Below are 18,751 nucleotides of genomic sequence, written 5' to 3' on the forward strand. Positions count from 1 at the left end.
TGGCAAAACAAGCAGACTGCAAAGTCAGCTGTTTTTTTGATCCAGCTTTTCAAGCAAACGTTTGAAGAAAAATGCAATTTTAAGGGTAGAAATCAGATTCTTTTCTGATTGCTTAACTTCATGGAACCAGAGGGCTGTGAAATGAACATCCCCAGGCAGGTCTGACCAAGAGAATTTCAGCACTAGTGTGGGGCTGTGTGACTGACTCCAGGATAAAGGGACTCCCTCTCTCCTGCTGCCTGGCATAAACCTGAAATTATTCCTTTTCCTCTTGAAAAAAATGCCTTTCTGGAGTAAACAGCATTTGTCATTACCAGGAGGGGATGCTGACTCTCCTTTTTTCTTAGGGCTGGCATCACTCATGTATGCACGGTCGGGCTATCAGGCTGAGCAGATGGGCTAGCTTACAGAAGTGGTATCAGCACATTTGACTTGATAGCACATTTTTAATCATTTAATAAATACATCTCCTAAAAATTCCTGCTTCAGCCATCAGCGAAATATTTCACCTATTAACAAACAGTCACATCTTGCTACTGTGCAGCATTCGGAAAGCATGAAGTCAGTCTATTAGAATTCATTAAATTTTCTTAAAAATCACAATGGGCATATTATCATGCAGGCACACACACTTACACACACACATGTTGTTCTCTGCCCAGACAACACTCCCTGTCACCTTTCTCAGCAACCACGCACACCAGGAGCATCTTTGATTTTAATGAACTCAAGATTTTCCCATAACTACCAGTCTCCAGGGCTCTGAGAAAACAAACACTCAGGAATGGGGCTCATTCGGCTGCATTGTATTGGCTGTTACAATCTCCTTCCTACAACACACACTTAATAGCATTGGAGAGCCTTGCTGTTATGCTGTGCATAGATCAAAAGAGGTTCAAAAGCCTTCCACAAGTTTTAAGGCTTAGTCCTGCTGGTAATAACATCAATAGTGAAATTGCAATTGTATTTGATAGGAGCAACAGCAGGAACCTTGGGTCTCATCCTGTGAAGTACTGAGCTCCTGCAGCCTCTGGTAAGTCCAAGGAGAGTTGTTCAGCACCGTGCAAAACCACATCCTTATTTATTAACAACATATTTACCAAGTTGTCCAATTAAACTTGACAGCCTGTTTATAGAGGCTTTCTGCCCAGTAGCAGCTATACAGCTATCATCCAACAAACTGTAACACAGCAGCAAACTGAGCAAAAGGTGCTGGGCTCTTCATCATCTGAGCTGTGCATTGTTCACAAACATTGATACAAGCCCTATAAAGGTCATAGCACATTTATATCTAGCTTTGGGTAAAAGAACACCAAAGCCCTTTTATGCTGACAATGCTTCCCAAAATTTATTGTGACCTTCAAGAGCCTGAAAATATTCTGCACCATCATCACCTCAGGGTCAGTATACATTCAATATCCATTTAAAAAAGAAACTGCAGGGGTGACAGAAATCTGATGGTATAGATTAGTTGCTGAGATTTCTGAATTCTCAAATCATCTGACAGGGAAGTCACCAGGGGAGGGGAGAGGGGGAGCAGATAGCTTCAGCAATTATCTTGTCCAAGTTAGTTAGGCCTCCAGTCACAGTACACATGCAGCTATAGGTACTTCGATAACCAGTTAGGTCTCATTTTATCTACTCCCTCAGCACCTTATCTTTGAGATCACAACTAGACCAGATAAGCTTCCCTGTCTCATGCCCTTGGACCAATTGTAATTTTGCTTCAGCCTAACTCCTGTCACCTCTTTGGTACCTGAATACTGTATTTTATGTCTAGCCTGGTAAAAACTGAATGGAGTAGTAGTGTGCAACACCGTATTTTTGCAGCTGGATTTAAAAAAAATGTTCAGGAAAGGCCAGTGATCAAAAGGAAATATGCCATAACTGAATGATGTTCAATAGATAACTGGGCAGCTTGCACATATTTTAACAGGACTATACTTAAGACATCTGTAGCCCATGAGAGGGCTAACAAACATCTACACAAGAGTACTTTGGTATTGTATTTTGCAGACAGGCAGACTGGGGCGTTTCCAAACACAATTCAAAGGTGCACCACATATCCCCAGGCAACAGCACAGCTCTGTGCAGGGTCAACACGTGCAGAAAACCTTAGCTTGTCAAACAGGACATCCAACTGCTGGACCCCAAAATGTGCTGTTTGACCATTGCCTCTTATGTCCCCCTAATGAAGACATGCCTCCAGCAGAAAACCAAGGTTTATGTCCAAGACTAGGCAAAACGATCTTGGTCTCTAAAAGAGCCAGGATTACAGGCAAACCAGAGTGGTGACATGAAGCCAGCAGTAACCAGCCTCATCCTGGAGTGCCCATACTGTGTCAGGGTCCCAGGGCTACACAGAATGGCTGCTGTTGTTACTGCTATGCCAGATTGACTTGACAGTAACCACTGGAAGAGGCAGCTCCTGGAAAAAACTGCCAAGATGACCTGCCTTTTACAAGACTGAATATTATGGGATCTTTGCTCAGAAATGCAGCTCAAATCCACCTGGGCCAATGACTGGTTTTTGCTAGTGATGTCTTTAAAGATTTATGCATTCAAAAGAGGCAAAGTGGCTGATGAGCATTCTGGACACGGCTTTGACTTTATCCACAATATTTTCTAACCTGGCGTATTTCTAACTCATATTACATTAAGGATATTCAGCATTATGTTCATTATAGTGCCTTTTGTTGAAATTTTTATCTTGGGCATGACAAGATCATCCACATTATTTTCTTTTTCCACTATGGGCCACATTAAGTCCATTATTATACTTTAATTGATGTTATTATAGCACATAAAGTACTTTGACATGGGCTAGAGATAGTTTGTTAGTTACACTATTACTAAAATACTAAAAGCTGTTTTTCTATTCTGGTTGATGCTGAAGCCTTCAAAAGTGTACTCATTCTGTCACGTAGCTTGGGATCACAAACTGGCATTATCCTACTGTCTTTTATAGTGCTTCTAACTTCTCTAGTAATCTGCTGTTTCAACAGTGCCCCTATATATCACCGAACCAGAGGTGATGCAGAAAAATATATCATGTCTGGTTACAGTCACTGGCTGTGTCAAATGTAATTTTATCCTACTCAAAAAGTCTGAATGAGTTCAGCTTTGATATTTAAATGAGTATTGACAGAATAGCTCTCAAGATATTTATAGAATTTACTCTTGGCAAACTATGGGGCTTATTTACAGTCTGTTGTGGTGGTTTTTTTCCCAGTATTTGTTTCAGATGACTTTGAGGATCCTACATCCTCAGCAGGACTGTAAACATCTTTGTCATCTCCAAATCCTTACACGAAACACCCTGCATGAATTAACAGACTGAGTTTGTCAGCCACAGTATTTCTATTTCTATTCATCATGGACAAATTTGCATTTTTATGTCCTGTGTCAAGTTCCACATTAAATGGAATTAAAGAGTGGCAAAAAGCACAGGCACCTTCCTTTTTTTTTTTTTTAAATTCCTTTTTTTTTCCTTTAAAAAAACAACAACCAAAAAACAAAACCAAACCAAAGCAAACCAAAACCAAACAAGATGGTTTACAGAGAAATACAGTAAATGGGGAGCCTCTGATTAATATGTGGGCTGAGCTTTCTTTTAGAATAGAGCTTTACTTCACAAAGGCCAAGATGAAACATCTAGTAAGAATTTCCACCATTATAAAGTAAAAAAGATAGTAATTTAAGCTTGTATTGAAAGACCTATGCTTGGGTCTCAACTTAAACAGCCAGAGGATATATCTATACTATTTAACACCAGAAGGTGCTTCTGGACATCACAACATAGTCCCATGCGCTTTTAAACTATTACAACAGTCTCTGGGACAGTTTTGGGTTGGGGTAACTAATACTGTCTGTACTCTGTGCCCTCATGCTACAAATTAGGACAGATCAGGGATCATCCCCATGACACAGTTTGTGTATGGCTATCATGCTTGGGAGGCTAAGAAAGACCAGCAGTGTGGATGCAGACTCTTCTTTACTAATTAGCTCATTGCCAGAGTGTGGTCCTCAGCACATTTAATTTGCTGAGATGTATCCACCTAGCCCTATTGAAATGATGGCCACTTTAGCAGGTCACTTTTATCTAACCTTCTAATGTTTTCTACAGAAGCCCAAGTTACAGAATGAATGAGACTGTATATTTTCCAGCCAGAATGTGGAAAGACCCTTCAGACCATTCCCATCATCTTCAGCGAGAGATGAATCAGGTCTTGTAGGCAGAAAGACATGTAAACTGGAAAGGAAAACAGATATTTTTTTTCTGAGACTGATAATCCAAGTGTGTTATTCATGAAACTCAAACAGCTCACATAAACTTCTGAAAGTTTGGGAGGGGGCTATCTGAATTGGACTATTTGATACTAACACCCCTCATTCAAAATACTACAAAGCAGATTGGGGTACCATATTCCTGGCTCCTGGGTCACGGTCAGGCCTAATGCAGCCCTTATACCCAGGGACTATGTTTTGTGACCAGTGGTGAGGCAGTGTGGACAATAGGGCTGCTCTTGCTTGGAGGAGAGAAAGCCACTGGTTAAAGTTCCTTCACCATACTTTTCCAGGATCCATCTGAAAGCTCAATCTTTTCCCAGCCATGGAGGGAGTCTAATTTGCACAATGCTGGGAGTTTTCCTTCTTTCACTTCTTCAGTGCATGTGATGTATTTTCATAGCTCTCTATCATGCGGCAATTCTGATGTGCAATGAGTCAGGCAGGTGGACGCTACCTGGACTCTGTCATTAACCAGTGCAAAGAGCTTAAATATATAAAAAACTTATCCTGTTATTTGTGCACAGAATTGCTAAAGATGTGTTCAACTGGATGGATATCTCTGACTACATTGCTCTTCTTGACCTTAATTTCCATCTTGTTACTACACTTAAGACTGTCCCACAAAAAATATAGTAACTTTTAAAAACAGTGAAAGAAGTTAAGGCTAGAGGGCTGATTGGCACAGTTAGATGAGATTTGAGGGGTGATGTACAGGAAGGCTTTCTTACAGATTCCTATTAAGCTGACAATGACCAGTGTAACTTGTGCCAGCAGCACAACTGATTACAGTTTTTTGCCCAAGGGGAGAAACGCTATTCTATCACACATTCCCACCTAACACCTCCAAAAATGTAGGGCAGAGATTAGGTATAAATTGCTATTTGTCCTATAATTTATATGTCCACTACAGTAATGTAAGCCCTTAACTATGTGAAATAGAGGGATCAAACTCAGCATTTATAGACAAAGCAAGTCAACAGCTACTTGGTTGTACATTTTCATGGACCATCTGCCACATACTTTTCTAGGCATAGGTTTTTCATCTAACTCTGTAAAGTAACTCTTACTCTCTTGGGCTTTTATTTTTTCAGATGTGTGTTCCTCCTGTTCTCCTCCTGTGAGAAATTTTACTCCTCCTCAGATAATTTACTCTTTTCAGGAAAGACAGGTGCCAGGGTGGCAGCACCTGTGACTAGTGATGGCAAGGCTGGAGCAGTGCCACAGTCCATAAACTCCCAGATGAATTAATGGGTTCTGCTTGCTTGGTTGGTTTGGTTGTTTTTTTATCACAAAACTGACTGAAAACAACTCTCAAAAATATTTTCTCAGCAACATAGTGTACAGTAGTCTGCATTCATGTGACCTGTAGGCATTTATGGACAGCAAGAAGCAGTCCTTCCTTCTTTATCCAGCTCATTCTTTTTTGTGTGGAGGACAACTTGTTTTGACTTCTGGATAAACTCAGCATTTGAAATGAAGGTATTTTGCTAATGCAGCTGTTTTCACTACCCTGTAGAGGAAATTTTTTAGGTCATCCTGATGACCTTCCCATAACCTTCAGAGATTTATTTTCAATAAGGTAGCACTGGACTCCAACAGCTTCTCAGTTTTAATCCTCATTCTGTTATCTCCTCTTTACTATCAGGAGGTCAATTAATACTCCAGCGCTCCATTTCCCCACAAACACCAAGGGGTATTGTGGTAATAACTGGAAGTTTTTGACAGAGTTCTCATTAGCAGGAGCTTCATTAAAATTGTATTAAAAAAAAAAAAAAAAGGGAAGGACTCTCCAGCTAATATTAGAAAACATTATTTTATGCAGAGGGGACAACAGGTTTGAGATCAAAAAAGTCTGAATGTGTTCAGCATGACTTCTATTGTCCTCTAGACATAAAACCCTCCTCTCTGCTAGATTGGTGCAACAAAGTCATTGGGTTATCAGGGTTTTTTTTTGTGAAAGATATATGTATAAGCCCCATTCACTGTTGTAATATGTAACCCTTCTCTGCTTCCTTCTTTTATCCACAGAGAAACTATTATACACCCCCTATGGGATGGCTGCTGTGCTGGGAGAGACACAAATGAAACAGAAGTGTCTGCTTCTTGAGTGGCAGCCCAACACCAAACACCCAACAGATCAAACATGGGATATAGGAGCTGGAGGTGCAGAGCACTAATGCCCTGTCTCTGGCAGCACATGCTGACCATCAGCCAAATAAACTGGTTGTAAAAGTCTGACAGGAAGAAAATGAAATCAGGGAAACTGCATTCTTCCTGGTCTTTTCCATCTACTTGAGGAGTGTTGTGGGTAGCAATAGTACCTAGCAGATCCCTGGGCAGAAATTAAAAAGGCTGACTGAATCCCTGTCATGTCCACAATGTTCTTGAATACCCATCATAACAGCTGGGAAGCGTATCTTGGTAGACAGATGCTTAAAAGTTGTCTTTCCCCAAAGAGGCATCCTGCTTCCTATACGCACTAATCCGCTCCTGCTAATGGATTTGGCAAATGGGCCTTTATTTGCGCCCCAAAAGGGCACTTTCATGGTCCTTCTAAAGACCCTGAAACTCGGTGTAGCTTGCACACGCTCATTTGCATTCGGAGTTTTTGGAGCTGTGTCCCCCAGATACATAGTGTGAAAAGAGTTTGGCTTAAAGGAAGATGGATCAAAGAAGATGTTCCAATTAAACTGCTGGTTGCATTGTTTAAATTTATGTGTTTCCTAAGGGTCGTGGATGTTGTTTTTGTATTTGTTAATTACCACCCCTGACTGCAGTACTCTGGAGCATTTATATATAGAGCCTCCTTTCTTGAACAGCGGGATTTTGGAAGTTTCCATGCCTTTGGTGTGCCTGACGCTGTGATGCAAGCTCCTCTCTAACTATTTAAGGACCGTAATATTGTTTTATATTTGCATCAGCTTCAGGTTCATCATCCCCTTGCAAAAAGCAAAGGGTGATTCCAGTGCAACGTAAACACCCTGAGAAGAAACAAGCAGGCCACAGTGCGGAGTAATGTAGTGTCTGGCTTCATCTGAGAAGTACGTCAGCACTGTGATAAGGCTGGGGACCTGTCTCTGACCTGGCCCTGTAAAGCATGCTTGGTTGATTTGGTGGGTTGTAAAAAGGCTGTAAATATGCCATGTTTCCAAAAACAATTCCCAGTGCAAAAAGAAGGCTTTTCTTCTCTCTCCCCCACCCACCTAACCATTATTTTCCCCCTTTCTAAAGCTATGGGTAAGACGACCCTCCCATGCAGAGACAAGGTGCCCCAGGAGTGTGGCAGAGCAGAGAAGGAACAAGAAGCAGCAGCTGCATCAAATGCAGCCCCATCACTGCCAGATCTTCATGCTTGAAGTATGCTGCTTTATAATTAAAAAAGGAGGCCTTAACGGGCCTCAAAAACTTCTCAGAGCCTGTTTTTAAATGGTACAAAGGAGCAATTCACAGCCACAGAATATTTTCTCATTCCCTGGGTGTCAGCTTGAGGCTGCTCTGTGCTTTGCTATGGCTGCATGGGTTTTACCAGCTCAGGCTTTCAGGTACTGTGTCCCTACAGAAGTCATCATGCCAGCCCCAGCCAAGTAGTAAGAAACACAAATAATGTTGTTATGCTTTGCAATCAGCTGCTAGATTTTGCCTCTGGCAGTCAGTCAGCAGGGGTCTTGTTTTGAGCATTTTGAAGCATTACCCACACCCCTTGCTGACTGGTATGCTCTTCTTGAACACTGCACACGCACTGGAGCATCTACGAAGGAAATCTGTGAGTATTCTGTACAGCAGAGTACAGAGAGCTGGTAATACAATCAGATGAATGCAAAAAGAGGAAAGTGTCTTAAGTATTATATTTTAATGTGTTTAAAAGTATTCTTAACCTGATAAATTGCAATGTCCACAGAATCAGCAGGAATGAACTCAAATATTTCTGGTTTCAGTGCTGGTTGGTTTGGATGTGCACCATCAGATGAGAGTCCCTGGCATCTGATCAGTAAAGATCTTAATTCTCCCTCCTGTTTCTAAAGGGCTTCTTCTTTCTCCTCCTCCTTCCCTTGGTCTCTCCCTACATGGAAATTCATTTAAAAGCCAAAATGGTCAGATTGCCCTTGTACTGTAACTGTATGTGAACTTTCAAAACTCCCTTTAGAGATCATGGTTAATTAAAATGTTCTTATTCTGAGGAAGCACTTTCTGAGGTCATGTTGCCCTGACTTGCTTTTATGTCCTGCTTACACCCAACTGAAGAGAGGATAAAGTAAATTCCAGTGTCTCTGTGGCATCTGTAGCAAATCCCTCAGAAGGACAAAAAAATCCTTGCAAGATATGTATGCCATTCTAGCTTCTTGCTATGTTCAAATACTTAATGACAGCTGAAAAATACCCTCTTTGGTGGCAGCTGCTGAGGAACACTACAGTAAATCATGGTTATCAGCATGGTTATTGTTGTTTTTTTCTGTACTGATCTTTTCTGTGCTACTGTTTTCTATAGTGAAAGAGTAATTTTTCCTAAAACCAGAATTGCACAATTCAGAATTAAAAGAACAGGAGATGTTATTGTAGAATTATGCCATGTTTGTGGTCGGTTCTGGCCTGATGCATATTTGTGAGTGGCAAGTGCTATAAACAGCCCATGGGGGATATTCATCTTTCCTGAGTCTGCTGGGTGAGACAGGACATCGTGTGCCTGGAGTCTCCTCTCTGCCCACCCTCTTCCCCCCTGCCTTCTCCATGTGCTCCAGTCTGGGTGCATTGCATGCTACTGGTGAGGTCCTGCAAGGCTTCCCACTGGCACTGGGCTCAGCAATCCTTCTCTGCAGCCTTTGCATCCATCAGCCTATGTTACAGCTCTGCTGTGCCTCTTGGCAGCCAGGAGTGGGGCACATCAGTAAGGATTCAGTACCCCATCACACCCATCAGGGCAGATTCAGCATCTGATGACACATATTGCTTCAACAGAGCATTAAAATGCAGAAGCTCTAATCGGCTGTATTGGTGTGTCTAGGCAGTCTTTTGAGGGATGCCAGAGGATGATGGTGAGATCAGATATCACCAATATCTGCAGAGAAGCATACATTTCTGACATTACACTCTGAAGGTATTGCTTTGAGACATCAGCATGAATGAATCTTGTGCCTAAGCAGGGAAATAAAGCAAGATTTTCAGGATGCTCTTTCCTGGAGATATGCAGCAGCCTGCCTTAGAATAATCACTTCTCAAAATCAACTTGTAATAGCAATTATTACATTTAGCTTTTGCTTTGTTTGAGCCTCATCCTGGGAAAGAATAAGAGGATTTGGATGAAAGCCTAAAGCAAATTAATCCCTTAGGGTTTTATGTTTCCTTAATTTGACTTTATTTTTGTTAGTCTATTTTACATATAGATTTATTTTACTTAGGCAAGAAAAGTTAACATTATTTTGCTGTCCCAGTAACATTTATTGCTAAAGAAGATGAGGCAGTCCATAGATCCATAACGCCATTCAGTGGTCACAGGTTATACAACATTCACCCTGAAGCACACATTACCAAGGGCATTTTATTTCTCTTAAGGTTCACACTTGCAATTTCCCAACTGAGAGCACTTTTAACTTGAAAAAAGGCTGCATAGTTATTCTCCCTGCCTTGGCTGTTTGCTGAGTGGGTTCTTTGCTTACATACATGGTGAAGACAATGTTCAGAGGTTGGAGTTAGTAACTCACGTTTGGGTGTGTGATCACTAAACCCTGATGTCAGCAAATTCCCAGATAAGGAACTGAGTGTTTCTCAAACACCTTGATATGCAAGAGTACCAATATTTTTGCAAGATATAAAACCAAGCCAGAACATGATAGAAAGGCAGCAAAAGCACAGCCAAGTAACTGCACAGCAGCAAGAGAGTGGCTGTGCTGATACCCTGATCTGCACTGGTGGCTGGGCACACCGATCAGCACAAAGCTCCCTTGCCTGCAGCACCTTTGTTAGCATATGCAAGCTCACACGTCTCATAAATGTTAATTACATTTAGTAAAGACTGTCCTTCCCTTCCACCCTTCTGTGAACAGAAGTAGTTTCAGGGGCTGCTGGTGGCTGCTGCCCAGACAAGGCACAGCGAGGGCCTAAGGGATGGCAGGAAGTCAAACCAGCCAGGACCTTTGGGGAATGGGCAGAAAAAATGTAGTACACTGAATGAAAAGAATAACAGTTGGTGCATGTTCCACCAACTTACCTATGAGCAAGCAACCATTTGTTTTTATGTTGCCATTCCAGCTGCTTACAGCAAACACAGATCACATGTGCCCTTTTATCCCCTGCTGCTTCTGCTGCTGTCAGCTGCAATGGGAGCCTTCAGATGCTTCACAGCACCTCGCACGCCTCTTCAGAGACTGCTCTCTGCTTAGAGGGTCTGCCACTAGTTCACTCAGAGGCATACCACAAACTCATTGTTCCAGACTTTTTATTTATTTTTTTAAATTTTATTTAGTCTTATTCTCTCTCATGATTCTTGAATTAAGACAGCTTTTCTGCTTCCTGAGGTGGTGAATGCTTTCAAAACTACTGCTTAAGGAAAAAAAATACAACACTCTTAAATAGTTTCATTGGGTTTACTGAAATGTTTTAATCCTGCTAAAAGGGGCTGCCAGGGCTGCTACTGAGCCAGTTCTGCAGACATTACCTGTCTGTGCGTACACTGGCAGCCTACAGGTCTGCCATGTGAATATCTGTAACCAGCTAAGACTGTTGTCATTAAGAAGTTTGAAAAGCTGCAGATTCTGCTCCCTGCATCAAAGAGAACTCAGAAGAGCAGGAGCCAAGCAGTAAATCTCAAAAAAGGCTTTTGTCTAAAATAACACAGTAACCCTTGTGCTAACAATGAATACTTAATGGAGATGGTTAATTCCTAGATAAGCCCAGATCGATAAGCCCAGGATGAAGCTTGTGAGTATTGACAACACGGTCTTCTTCTTCAGGCAGCTCCACCCCCAAGAGGCATGTAGCTGTTTGCTTTTGGGTTTAAAAAATTTTTTTTGCTGTTTATTCCCAGTCTGTTGCCCATCAGCCAGGGTTTTGTACTAAAGCCCATCACAGCAGTATCTGAGCCTGAAGGCTGTGATCAGCAAGTTGGGCTCAGGGGATGCTCTGCTGTGGGGATGGGGGATGCATAGTTGCTGCTTTGGGAAGGACTGTGCTTCCTCTGTGCTTTTTGTTGTAGCTGGTGGGTGCTACGGGTGTCACTGTTGCGGTGAGAGATGTCAATAAGGACAAGAGTTAGGATGTGTACCCCAGCCCAGCCCACTCAGCCCCTACCTCCTGCCCAGGAAGGGAAGGAAAGCTAAAATGAGAAGCTGTTGCCGGTGGCCAGGGAGTTCCCACTAGCTTTTACAGGCAATGGCTGAGGCCCTGGGCTTATGTCCAGGTCATGATACTATTGTTTTGAGTGCAGAGAAAATATGGCCAGCAAGACAATTTTTAGGAAGGCAGCAGAATTTATGCCCTGAAAGAGCAAGCTGGTGGTTGGTTCAAGAGAGAGGAGTAAAACCTCCAAACCATCCTTTTACACTGACTTAAAGGTTTTATACTGAGAGTTTCTCCCAGTGAGGTCCAGCAACATGCATTTCTTGCACAGACCTGAATGAATTGGAAGTCTCTTAGAGAGCTCTACTGGTTTATGATAAAGCCTTCTTCAAAACTCTAAGGCAGAAAAAGCCCCCAGACATGACTTGTGAATTATCTACATGGGTAAATATAGCTGAAATCAAGTCACCGCATACTTCAGAGATTGAAATGCTCATGAAAGCTTCTCAGCCTGCCGTATGATCCTTGAGTCAAATCTGCCAACAAAACCCAGCAGCAGTACTGTGGAGTTGCACATCTGCAGCCATGCATGCTGCAAAGGATCTCAAAATCATGGTCTTTAGGACATTAAAAACGTACTTTCTTAGAATTTCTGCCACATACAAAATAAAAATCCTAGAAGCTTCTAAAAATTTCTTTAAAACTTTAAATTTGCAGTCCAAGAAATGTGTACTCTTTCTAAAGTGAATTAACCCATGTTCCTTTATTTTTTTTTTAGTTTCTACTTTTCTTGTTTTAACTGAAAAGCCAAAGGAAGATCAAAGGACCAGCCTTAAATAAAACTTGTGATAATTTATAATTTACATGATATAAATATATTAACGTTTTTTGAAATTGTTTTCCTGCAGATAAATGCATACAACTGTATTCTGAGCTCAGGAGAGAATAAGAAATTGGATACACATTTGTACACAGTAAAGACAAAATTTGCCACTTTGTTTCATGAACATTTGACTACTTTGAAGGGAAGAAAATACAAGTTCCAGCATTGGCCTCAAGGACAAAACAAACAGAGCATAAGGAAAAACTGGCTTCCCTTACAATTTTTGTGTTACAATCCCTCCTGACTGACCTGATGGCTTTTTATAATAACCTTGTATTTAATTATGAACCAAATAATTATTTTGCACTAAACATAGTATAAACTTTATGCTAATCAATTTAGGTCACTAGAAGAAATTGAATCCCTATTTATCAGTTACCATAAATAAAAAGGAGGACAATTTAAAGCGCTGACTGAAATTAAGGAAGCCTGAAGGCAGTGCTTTGTCTCAGCAGTGCTGCTTTTCAGGGGTCGGTGCAGCTCTGCTGTGCTATGCCGGCTCTGAGGTGTCCCCTGGTGGCTGCAACACCAACAGGACCAGCCACTAAACACGGCTAAAGCTTTCCTGAGAGGTTAGTTCAAATGCCACAAAATGCAGCTATTGGGTCAGGTTGGATGTAGATAAAATAGATATTTTATTGGGGGAAAAAAAAAAAATCTGGAAAAAATTTTATATGATCAAGTTTTCTTCTTTCTCTGTACTACGGGGAGTCACCCACCTCCATGGGTTTCCAGTGTCTTCCAACCCATCCCTTTCTATGACAGGGGCCTAATGTGATGCTCTGGTTTTTTTCTGAGCCACATTACACCTGCTTTGCTTATATTTTGCTTCAAACTCTATCAGAAGTGATGGCAAATACTTTGTGCCCTACAGTGCCTAGGTGTTTGCAGCATAATGCAAACCCCATTCACTTCGCTCAATCAGCAGCCTGTGGAACAGTTTGCAGGGACAGTGGTGGTCCTTTCTGAATCTACATTTCCAAAAAAATTTCCTTGTGGAAGATAAACTGTATGATCTTGGTTTTTGACACATCCTGTGCAAGGCTATGCTTATTCAAATATGCACTTTTTACTACATTATTGCTGCTCAAAACAGTTAAATACAAACCTAATACAAACTGTTGTGCTGAAGTGGAATTGCAGGTCATGGATATGAAGTCCAGTCTCATTATACTCCTTATAGAGAGAGTTGCTGTAGGGTAAGCATTGTCCAGGCTAAAAGCAGAGAAGGAATATGGAGAGAAGGAGGAAATAAATCAGCATATTAGGAATACTTAACAATGTGACCCTTGCTCCATCTATACTACTGACACTCAGTTCCTCACATTTAACTGAAAATATGTATCAGGCTTTAGGGAGTAGCAGGGTATAAAGATTTTATTGGAGCTCACTTGGTAAGGTACATCAAGAAAAATACAGCATGCAAGTCATCTCCAATTAGTGTCAATAAAACTTTCATATACTCTTTCCAAGTACTTATATGATGCTCTCAGTGCTAGCCAAGTGCCATGTAGCCATATTACACTGCCACAATTCTTTATCTGTTTCAGATGTTTTGAGTATTCCACCCTGGAAGCCACAGAAAGGATGTACCAAATAAAAATGCACAAAGCTAAGAATGTTTTAAAATTATTATTGAAGCAATTTTTTCCCCTCTGCCTAGAAAACAAATTATTTTGTTTGTCCTGGGTCATGATGTGCAAAATAATAAAGGAGGGTCTTCAACAAAGCTAATCTCAGTGATGGAAAGCAAAATATCCACTGATGCTTTAGTATACTTTTATAAGTGGCACTTGGCCAGACTGATGCTGAGGAGCAATCTTACCTCAGCCCACTTGGAAAGCCATGGTGCCAGCTCTGCCCTGCTGTTTGTAGATGTTTCACCAGAAGCCAGAAGATTGGGGAGGCCAGTGTCCACAGGCAGTAGTGTCCCTCTGACACTGGGTGTTCAGAGCATAATCCTAATCATCCTTTAGTTTCTGAATCTACCCTTAAGGAGCTATTGGGAACTAAAAAGAAACAGGAACAATTTTTTTGATCAAGAGAATGTGTTGGATTTAAGATCTACATCAACACTGTTGGGGCTAGAAATAAATGCTGTGTATCACAAAGAGAAACGGAGAATATCCATGTTTTGGTAGTATTGAGTTATACTTCAAACCCTGTGCATTGCAAAGCACTGAATTTTAAACATTTGAAAGGTGACAAACTGAATATTGCCTTTCTAAATGTGGGGAAAGAGGTCAGTATGAAAGAGGAAGAAAACAAGGTAAAATTATTAATGAAGAGAGTCTGCTTCAATATGCTGAGTCCTTGGAAATCAGAGTTATTCCCACAGAAAAGGATTTACAGGTAAAGGGCAGGTGCATAAATCATTAGTACATTAATGTATGCATAACTTCATATTTACTGTAGCTGCCTGAGGAGCCTTGTAATTTATTCTCCTTGTACTTGGATAATAATAATGGTTTTGGCCAGAGGTCTTTCTAATCAGTTATCTGCATCCAATTTAACATGCACATCCAGGAACATATTCCCTGGTACAAAATGGCCAACCCCATTTTTCCTCCATTTTTAATACATTTTTTCAAAGGAATCTCTTCTCTGGGAAAAGTGAGGATCCAAAACCAAACAAACAGCCCTGAGCTGTCAGGTTTAACATCTCCCTTTGGTCTTGCCGATTTCATTCTGCCCTGGCCGTTTTCCCAAGTGCTGTAGTGAACAGGACAAATTATTTATTTTTAGTACAAGTTCATTGCAGTTCCCATTTTTGAGCATGAATTGGGCATTGAAACCCAATGTCATCGTTATGCCTGATAGTCTTTCCTGTAGCTAATGTTGCCAGGCTTAAATGTTGTGTTTTCAGATGCTCAGACTTAGTAAGATTTAACATTTTCACAAAAATTTTCCAGGCTGCAGGCTTGCTTTGAGTTGTGTCTTGTTGTTGATTTTAAATTTAAGTCACAGTGATCCAGCTGTTTCAGGGAATTAAGGGAAAGTGTTGGTAGTAAAAAAATGAAGTATGACAGAGAGGTTCATGCTGGTGTCAGCAGCATGTCCTGATCACTGCCAGAGAAATCTATTCACTCAAGTGCTGTAAGAGATGAGTATTAATGGTGGAGACTCGTTAGGGGTCAACAGGGAATTTTGCAAACATGATAAATGAACTTCAGCACCTCGCAGCTTCTCTGCTCACATACTCACAGTGAGGAACAGACCATGGTTTTCCACTGAGTGACAGGGACTAAGCCAGTTTACTGCTCGGTTGCTTCCTCTGGCTACCCCAAGTCAGACAGGCACAAGAAATGCTCCAACACTCATCCTCTCTCCAGCTACCGAGTGGTGCCCTTGTGCCACTGCTGTCACTTGGAGATTAAGAGGAAAGCAAAGGTCACTCATTGAAAAAAGAAATTATGAGGACCCAGACCTGCAGGAGGCCAGGGAAAAGGCAATGACACAGTGCCCAACAGCGACCGGGCACTTGAGAGAATGACACTTGAAACTGTTGAGCAGTTTTACTTATTGCCATAATCTGTACCTCTGAAATCCTACTGATCTCTGTCAATAGGGTATTTGTCTCAGTTTTGGCAAGGTGCCCTCTTGCGTCCTCCTGGACAAGCATGTTTTAAATCAGACCTGCCAGCAAATGGGGTAACAACCTGAATTCTCTGCAGATGAGTAGGAGCTGAAAAGTATGACATGCTTCTGAAGCTGGTATTCTGCGAGCACTTGGTGGGGATGCTGTAAACCAGCTTTCTGATTCCTGCTCTAGCTGAACAAATGGGCCCTGGTAGATGAAGTACTAAGCCTGGTCTTAGGAAGGGAAATGCCACCATTACTCTGATAGGGTGATTATTGCAGAGAAAAGATAGAGAATTTTCATTTCTCCCTAAACACAAGGAAGATTCCAGTAAAGACAGAGGTTTGCTTACACAGAATAAAGTCTCTGTATATCAGAAGTGACAACCTGCCTCAGCAGAAACCCTGATCTGTCTTGTAATTAACTATGAGCTCCAAAGAGCCTGGATCAGCCATTCAGGTTGCCAGCTGCAAATTAGGACACAGTGAGGCTTAAGACCTTGATATGCCAAGGTAAAATGCTTTCTTGCTTAAATTAGTAATGTCTCATTCTTTTATAGCATTTAACATTGTCAGATCAAAGTACTTCATAACGAAGGTCAGTATCATCATATCCTTTTTCCACAAAAGGATAAGGAGCAACACAGGCAGGTGAAGCAGCATGTCCAAGATCATCCAGCATGTCCAATGGCACTTGCAGAAAATAGGACTCCTGAATCTCAATCTGGTGCTGCAACTACCAGATCTTCTTTTACTGGAGAGAAACTATTTTTTTGTGTGTGGGGTCAGAAACACCATTTAAACCTGACAGGAAAATTAACACAGAAGAGAGGCCAGGGAACACACAGACTATAAATGCTTACAGAGGGATTAGGCCTTGTGTTGTATGCTGATTTAGTTGGTGGGAAACTGCTACAGCACATATCTGCAAATTGAGCCACCAGGTGTCAGGGCAAATGGAATGAATGAACTCAGCAACTTCTTGGATGATCCCTGATGAAAGGAAAAAATTCTTGCTCTGGAAGCCAATCCAGCGTATTGACATGGCCCAGTAGGACAAGGCAGCTAAGCAGCAGTGCCTTACACAGCTTTTCAGAGTCTAGCACTCTGGCTTCTGTCAAAAAACTGCTTAAGTTACAGATGAGTCAATGTGAAGCTTTTTAGAGATGCACATCAGGCCCTGTGTAGCACAAAAGGCATTGCCAGCACCTTTTAGTAGAAAGACATACACAATGCATCAGGACTGGAGAGTGATTCTCTTGTTTGGCTTGGGAAACCCAGACTGTACTCTCACTGGCCTGTCTCTGCTCTAGCTGGTTTCTCATCTGTGAAACTGTGGCAATACTTCCTTTTGGTAAAGTCTTTTCTGTGTCAAATTGCTGTGAGAGAGCAAACTATTATTATTTGTTGATACTCACAGTTGGTATGCCTGAGTTGGGCACCTGAAAAACAAACACGTGGAGGCGAAGAGAATTAGACTGCACCTCATCTGGACCTCCACCCACAATGGGGGGAGGTCAGCAGATGTGGCCAACCATACTTAACCTACAGCTCAGAGCCTGTATAGCAACTTGCCTCAGCCTTAATCCCTATTAATTTAGTGAGATATCTTCAGAACTGAATTTCAGAACTGAGACCACAAACCAGTCCAAAAATACTACTCCAGATTTGGATAGATGTTAGAAAAGTAAGTTGTGTTTACTTTCAACTGCTAGTGTATTTAAATCAGATGCTTGCAGAACGTTGCTCTCCCATGTTAGGGTCTTTTTCGTAATCTTGTTCTGAAAGAAAAGATACATGTGCAGTTTTACAGATCTTTATTGAAAGTGTCTGAAAAATGTCAATGCATGCCACCAGTTTTGAACATGTTCTGTCAGAAGCACTTACGTGGCAGAGGAAGAAGGATGATGTATGTGATTCTGTGCTGTATCAACTCATATGGCAAAATAAGTAGCACAAACCTCCACCTATGAAAGGAAGGCAAAACTGCCATCTAAAATAATCAAAACAAGGGTAAAATGAAGATGGTATTAGGTAACACAGGCCAAATTAGTTTTTGCTTCATTTCTTTCCATGTAGTTATTCAAGATCACTACAGCTAAAGCAGTATTTGAATGGCGTCATGTCTGCAGCACATAGCTTGCACTGAGAGCCACTGCAGGCTTATGGCCACTGCAAGTCACAGGAGGATTTGATTAATGAGACATGAGACAACTGGACTAGCCATGATTACAATGCCTCTCAGTTCAGGGCTTCTTTCACTGAAATGAACTTGCTAAAGATAGGGTGAGGATATTCTTTCTCAAGACCTGACATTTACTTTTCTCCTTTTTCCAATATACTGAAGTAATCTCTCAGCAGAGATCACAACAATACATGATGGGATAACCCAGTGCTTTTTGCCTTGTTCTTCATTTTCTAGTTTGTTTTTGCACATATCTGAACTCAAAAAAGGTCAGCTTATGAACACTGGTCGTTGTTTCTTCTCATCAGAGCTACATAGGTTTTGAGTGCTGACCACAGGTTAAAAACAAGGAATGCACAGGGAGCTACCAACACAGACTCCACTGTGCAATTGAGGTTAGAGGAGTGGGTCTTCTCCTCTGACCTGACTGCTACTACAAGGCTGGAGCAACCTCAGAGTTGTCTTTTTAACAGAGGAGCCTGCCTGAGGGACTGTTCCCCTTTAATTCAATAATTTTTGTCTACAATTCATTGTTTTCATACAAT

At 41.4% G+C, this 18,751-nt stretch overlaps 1 long non-coding RNA gene across 6 annotated transcripts in view; it reads right to left on the reverse strand.

The window, feature by feature from the left end:
- The window catches only part of LOC127388821 (uncharacterized), a 35,611-nt gene that overhangs the window by 11,776 nt on the left and 5,084 nt on the right, over window positions 1–18,751 (reverse strand). For 2 of the 6 annotated variants that reach the window (XR_007890456.1, XR_007890454.1), the window contains exons 2-3: window positions 14,268–14,451; window positions 13,551–13,657 (exon numbers count right to left, since the gene is read on the reverse strand). This is a non-coding gene — a long non-coding RNA (uncharacterized LOC127388821). Of the gene's footprint in view, window positions 1–13,550; window positions 13,658–14,267; window positions 14,452–17,723; window positions 17,803–17,908; window positions 18,015–18,751 lie in introns of all 6 variants that reach the window. The other 4 variants (XR_007890459.1, XR_007890457.1, XR_007890458.1 and 1 more) reach the window with 4 other exon arrangements.

The sequence above is a fragment of the Apus apus genome, chromosome 1, assembly GCF_020740795.1.
Source record: "Apus apus isolate bApuApu2 chromosome 1, bApuApu2.pri.cur, whole genome shotgun sequence".
Classification (NCBI taxonomy): domain Eukaryota; kingdom Metazoa; phylum Chordata; class Aves; order Apodiformes; family Apodidae; genus Apus; species Apus apus.